Here is a 6,236-nt window from a genome sequence, read left to right as displayed (position 1 = left end):
AGTTCCCTTTCATACAACCAAACATTACTTGAATCTCCTACGTTAAACAGGCTTTTTTAAAACATGGCATATATGCATTCCATGATCTAAAACCACCATATGCACATTAAAAGTTCCCTTTCATACAAGAAAACATGTTTCTTGCTACTGATGCCAACTATTAAGCACCGTACTGAAGCACATTTCATTCTTGATCAAATGCATTCAACCCCATCCGCGAAGAAGCATCTTCCGCCTCAAAGTTTGAATTACAATGGTAGTGAGTTTGTAATGATGGGTTCCTAAAAGACCCACAAAAATTACCAGGCATATAACTCCCTGTGAATTCTGCTAGCAAAATGGCATGCTCTAAGAGGGCTATTTCGAAACTTGAATCTCAAATACAAGCAAGGAAGTACGTTGAAGCAGAAAACACAGATTTGGAGATGACATCGAATCACTTAATGGTCATTCCAGACATTCTTTGCAAGAAAGAATTAATGGCAATACAATCCATATTGCCAAACGTTTCTTTAGAAGCCTGTCCAAAAAAATTCGTTGAAATTTTGAACCTGAATGTGAAAGTCACCCCATGATGACAGGTAAAATGGCAAAGGCAGATTCAAAGACAATCTTTAGAAGCTTTTAGACATTTTTTTATGGGGGAATCAACAGCAATCCCGGTCACATTGCCAAAGATTTCCACTATAGCCTCCGTAGAAAACTTTGAGTGGATATTTTGGAACCTTAGCTGTAGTCCTTGCCATATAATTGCATCCCTTATATATGGTGTCATTCCCTATGCTCAGCTTATAATATACTTATACTTCAACTTTGCTTAATTTGTATTAATATTTAACAAAAATAGAAACAAATCAACATATTTAATGTTTATTTGACATTAACTTTCACAACATTAGAGCCAGACGTTTGAAGCAGAAGCATGCTACACAATAACAAGAAGTAAGTATTAGCCAAAAGTAAGCATGATTATTAAAGTATGTTATAAAGGCCTTCAATAATGTTAACTAGCTTAGCAAGGCCTTTTTCAACGCTTTTTAAAAATTCTTGCTTACTCTTTTAGAAATCCCTATGCCAACCTATTATGTGACCGTGCATTTTAATGAACACAGAAAACATGACTTATTTAATAAAAAATTAGAATTTGAAAAATGTTTTGGGTATTTCAACATGTCGTTGAACTTTCTGGAGACCGCTGGGATGCACCCAAAACAAAATTATTTTGCCGGCGATCACAACGGCACACCTGTCCACATCTCCATCGAACGGTGCAAAGCGTACATCGGCAGTTTACCTCGCACCCTGCTCCGCCCTTCCCACCCAGGCTGCCCATTTGCACAACCTTCCAACCACAGCAACGCCCGGAGATCAGCGTCTTCATTTTTTTACCAGCAAAGGGTTTTTTCCTTCGTTTTCTTAAAAATGAGGCCTTTCACTGAACGCGTTTTCGTCAGAGACAGTTGTCTCTCTAGCAGCTCACAACAATCCATGGCCCTGATAGCTTGGGCGAGTTTCTTTGTAAAATATCCAACCTAGTTGCAAGAATTTCTCGTCCCTTGTTCTTTTTCCCTTTCTGAAATTTAACACTGCTGTTTTTTTCTGTCTTTTCAGAGGGCTTTGCTCGCTGGGCAGTTTCCTTGGAGATGTATATTAGGCCATTCTGCTAATCACTGCGGCCAAACTCTCGGCTCATCAACGTCATGCCCAGGTCCGTTCAGGTCACCCCAAATTTTCCAACTGTCGAGCCTCCATTCATGGGCTCTACCAGCCACAACCGGATAATCAAGGTTTCGCACTGCCTGCTAGGGTTTCCTTCGGAAGCACGGATACAAGCTCTGAACAACACCTCTATCAACCAATATTGACACTTAGAACTGGTTTCTTTTACTCTTTTTCACTCTTTTTCCTAGCGAGACACACTACAGTCATGAAATCATGAATGAACCTAATGTCATTAGTAGGGGCTCACCTAACCAGAAAGATTGTTCAGTAAAGTCCAGATATAGCAAGTTTATACTGAAATAATTTCCCCATCCCAAGAGTGCGAGGAGCTTTGTTGCGCTGCCTCTGCTCCCCTAAGGTTTTAATACTAAGTCTTATCTTATTAGATTAAGCTTTAATTTGTGGTTAGTTTTAGTTATAGAAACAATGGTGGTTAGCATCATACACTCGAATTTATTTTTTTCAGCGAGTATTCTGTCGTTTTTTACTCCATGACTGGTTCTAGAAGATTTTAGAACAAAAAATACTTTAAATTTTCTTGAATCCCCAGAAATTACCGACAAAAAATGTCATATAATTTTTTTTTAAAGCTTTATATACCATGAGACCATGCAAAATCTTTTATTTTTTGTGTTTTCAGATTACGGTTAAATCCGCTAAGTTATTGTGAAGCTCTTCAGAATTGAAGGTTGTCCTCGGCAAGGTAATGGAATTGAAAATTGTAGATAATTTCAATTAAGAACTGGAAGATTGTTTCTTGGGAGGTATATTTTCTCATAAATTGTTTTAAATCTTCTTGAATCCCACAAAAACGTTGTTTAACTTTTTAAGGCTTTATAGACAGTAGGCCATATAGAATTTTCTAATTTCTGTCCTTTCAAAGAACAGTTAAATCAACTAAGTTGTTGAGAAGCTCTTCAAACTTGAAACCGGAGCTTGAAATACCTCTGATCCTAAGCAAAGTAATGGAATTTAACATTGTAGATAATTTCCATAAAGATCTTAAAGATTAATTCTTCGGACGGATATATGATCAGAAATTGTTTTATTAATTATGCACTACAGATTTTAAATTTTTGTGCAGGCATGAGATGGCCTTTTTGGAACAATTCGTTGGCGATTCAACCGGTAGTCTCTTGACAAAATTGTTTAATTCAAGGGCGAGTGATAAAAAGAAGTCGATGACTACTAATCTACAGAGACCGGACGAAAACAAAGGAATCTGCGTCCGTTTATTTGCTCTGCGGTAGGGTTAATTATCTTTGTAAGGTTTATAAACCTAGATGAAACTCGCAAAATATTAGACATTTCTCTTAATATGGCTGGATATTTCGAAGTTCAACATTTCTGTCTCCATTTTTTTGTTTGTTCAGTTTAGATTTTGCACTGTGCATAGTCTTACTATTTTCACATCATGTCTATCGAATATTATGATGTCCATTGAATATGATAATAATATTTGCATATGAACTTTTTCCCTATTAATTTAGAGTCCCTCGCTAAGACACGGTTTCTAGCATTAGCAAGCCATACCAGACACATCGCTCAGCACAATGTTTTCATCTACGCAGCAAACTGGGTGTGGGATAAGGGTCACCCAGCTACTGCAATTTCAATTTATTGATGTAGATTAAAAAGAAAGAATAGTCAAGCATATGAAAGTTGCTAGTAGAAGACAACTACTGAAAGTTGCTAGGTGAAAGAACTCTATTGCACTAGATCGTTAGTATCCATTAGCAGTGGGATAGTGGGATTGCATGAGTAGCAGTGGGATTGCATGAGGTACATAGTTTAAGACGAATGAGTCCTACTGAATTTTAATATGATTTTAACATGAAATCTCAACCGATAGAAGATACTGTAGTAATGCATAACTCTGAATATTTTCATCCTCTAAACAAAGCAATTGGGAATTTGTAACTATTTTCATAACGTGAAGGCCTCGTTTAAAGATGGGAGGATAATTGTTTATTTGTTGTCACATAAGCAAGTCCTAAGCAAGTCCTACGCAAGCAAGTCCTAAACGACAGTAGCTCCAATAAAATTTGCAATGTGCTCCAAAAATTTTCACAATGTTTAGTATTTCTAAAAATGTAGATTTACATAGAGGTGGTAATTGCAGATGTGAAAAAAATAAATATTTAACAATTATGCAGAGTGTCTCTACAACTATTACGGTTGAAAATAAACCAATTGTGGATACGATACTTAACAAGTGTGTATTACTATTGAAAATAAACAAATTGTGGATAGGATACTTAACAAGTGTGCAGGTTCTCTGCATCTGGTATTGTTGAACATTAACAATCACGCAGGTTCTCTCTGCAGTTGTTATTGTTGAATACTAACAATTAGCAATTGAGCAGGTTCTCTCTGTAGCTGCTATTGTTGAACACTAACAATTAACAATTGAGCAGGTTCTCTCCGCAGCTGTTATTGTTGAACAATAACAATTTCTGCAGATTGTCTCTGTCTGGTTTACCAATAGGTCTGGGCATTATTTACCAACAACTCTCCTAGTATGGGCATCTCAACCCTATCTTAGTATGGGCATGTCAACTGTAGCATAAAGCTACCACACGAAGTGAAGACATGCGAAGTATGCAGGTGTTGAGGCTGCAGACGACTGCCAAGTGTGGAGGTGGAAGGGGACCGCAGGTGTTGAGGCCACACGGCATAGAGGTGGAAGGGGACCGGGCAGGTGTTGAGGCCAACTGGCATAGGTGCATGCCGGAAAATTAACTTTCATAACTTTATATATAAAAGAAATGTCACATTAAATGTTTCAGATTAATGTTATCTTGAAAGTAGCATTAGTTAAAGTATATAAATGTTTTAAACTCAATTCCCCTGATTATCCTAAGTTTTAATAAATACAGTGAAATTTATGCATTCTTGCCCGAGGTCCAAACAGAAAGTTTGGATAAAATTTTGTTTCATAAAATATTTTTATTAAAACCTTGGTTAAAACATGGAATACAAGGGTGGTTCAACCTAAATTAATGTTGGGCAACGTTGAATCGATCACTATAGTCCCTACTATAGCCGAAGGCAGGGACTAATAAGAGTAGTTTTGACCATATTTATCATAATTTCGTAATAACCTTCTCTACATCAATTAACAAGTTCTTTTTTAAGGTATTGTAAAAAAATAAGATAGAATAGCTAACTCTTAGTATGAAAAAAGAATGTAAAATCTCTAAAATAACCCTAAATTATTTTCATTGAACCCTTAAAATTTGAAAAATATAAGTAAATCCAAATTATTCACGAAAGCGAAAACAAAGCATGGTATAAATAGAAAACAAGAAAAGGCTTTTCACTTGTATAAGAGTAATCGTATGAAAATTCAAGAAAAGGTTTTTCACTTGTATAAGAGTAATCCTATGAAAATTTGGAGTTAGGTTTGACTTGTTAAATATAAAAAATGATATGATTTCTTTGAAGGACAATAATTCCTACTTTTAAAATATCTATGAATTCTCTAATATTGTGGACATTCATAAAATTTATATAGAGAAAGAATGTTCTCTAATAGATAGACATCCAGTTTGGAGTAAGCAATTTATGAATCGGAAATCTAAGGACATCAAAGAATATCATGTAGAAATCTTAAAAATTTAAACGAATATCCTCATCCCTCACATCCAAAAACTCTTAATTTTTTTAGTAGTGAAGAAGTCCTTCCATAAACCTTGGACTCAAATTCTTATTGTGAATGTGTTTAAAATTGAGGATAAATGCAATCCCTCTAACTATGAGAGCATTATGCTCAATCCATTTGTAGGCAAGTTATGTGAAATTATTTTGAGAAAAAAATATTATCATGTGACTAGAAGGTCATGGAAAATAAATCAAAGGTCAAAACCACATTTAAGAGATATCATCCAACTAAGGGACAAAGTGAAGTCACTTATTTATATCATCCAACTAAGGGACAAAGTGAAGTCACTTATTTTCCAATTTATTTGTAAAAAAAATATATATATATCAAATTTTGGAAAATTGATTAATATATTGTTTCATATTAAGTAGGGGAGAGGTACTTTTAATTGAAGTAGGTTTATAGGTATTAGGGAGTGGTGGGGGGAAGGTTTGTGGGAAGGGGATTTTATATATATTGGAGAGGTGTTATATGCATTGGTATATGGTTTGTTGGGAAAGAAATAAATGCATAATAAACAATGGTGAAACTCTCTATTATAAGTAAAAATTGACAGTGACGTCATATATTTATCCCTTATTTACATTGTCTAAACATTTTGCATGGAGAATGGTATTGAAAACTAGATAAATTATGCCATGTAAATCTATATGTATTAATTTTGATAACCTATCTTTTATCTATATTTATATACGTGAAGTTTTATCTCTAATTTTGTGTCATTTATTTTGTTGCAATCTAGTTATATACATTCATAAAATCCAATATATTGATCCCATATTTAATGGAAAGGTGTTCATCTAATCAAATGGCTCTCTTATAAACCATGAATTTTCACTATGTAAGATTC

General features: G+C 34.7%; 1 long non-coding RNA gene across 1 annotated transcript; it reads left to right on the top strand.

Moving 5' to 3' along the window:
- Window positions 1–1,333: 1,333 nt before the first annotated feature.
- LOC149164472 (uncharacterized) lies at window positions 1,334–2,425 on the top strand. The gene is made up of 3 exons (XR_016260238.1): window positions 1,334–1,518; window positions 1,612–1,708; window positions 2,363–2,425. It is a non-coding gene; the product is annotated as an uncharacterized LOC149164472 (long non-coding RNA).
- The last annotated feature ends 3,811 nt before the right edge of the window (window positions 2,426–6,236 follow it).

The sequence above is a fragment of the Pinus tabuliformis genome, chromosome 5_1 (genome assembly GCF_031772625.1).
Source record: "Pinus tabuliformis cultivar Carrire ecotype Pingquan chromosome 5_1, CPIR1, whole genome shotgun sequence".
Taxonomy (NCBI): domain Eukaryota; kingdom Viridiplantae; phylum Streptophyta; class Pinopsida; order Pinales; family Pinaceae; genus Pinus; species Pinus tabuliformis.
This window is presented reverse-complemented; position numbering and strand designations above follow the sequence as displayed.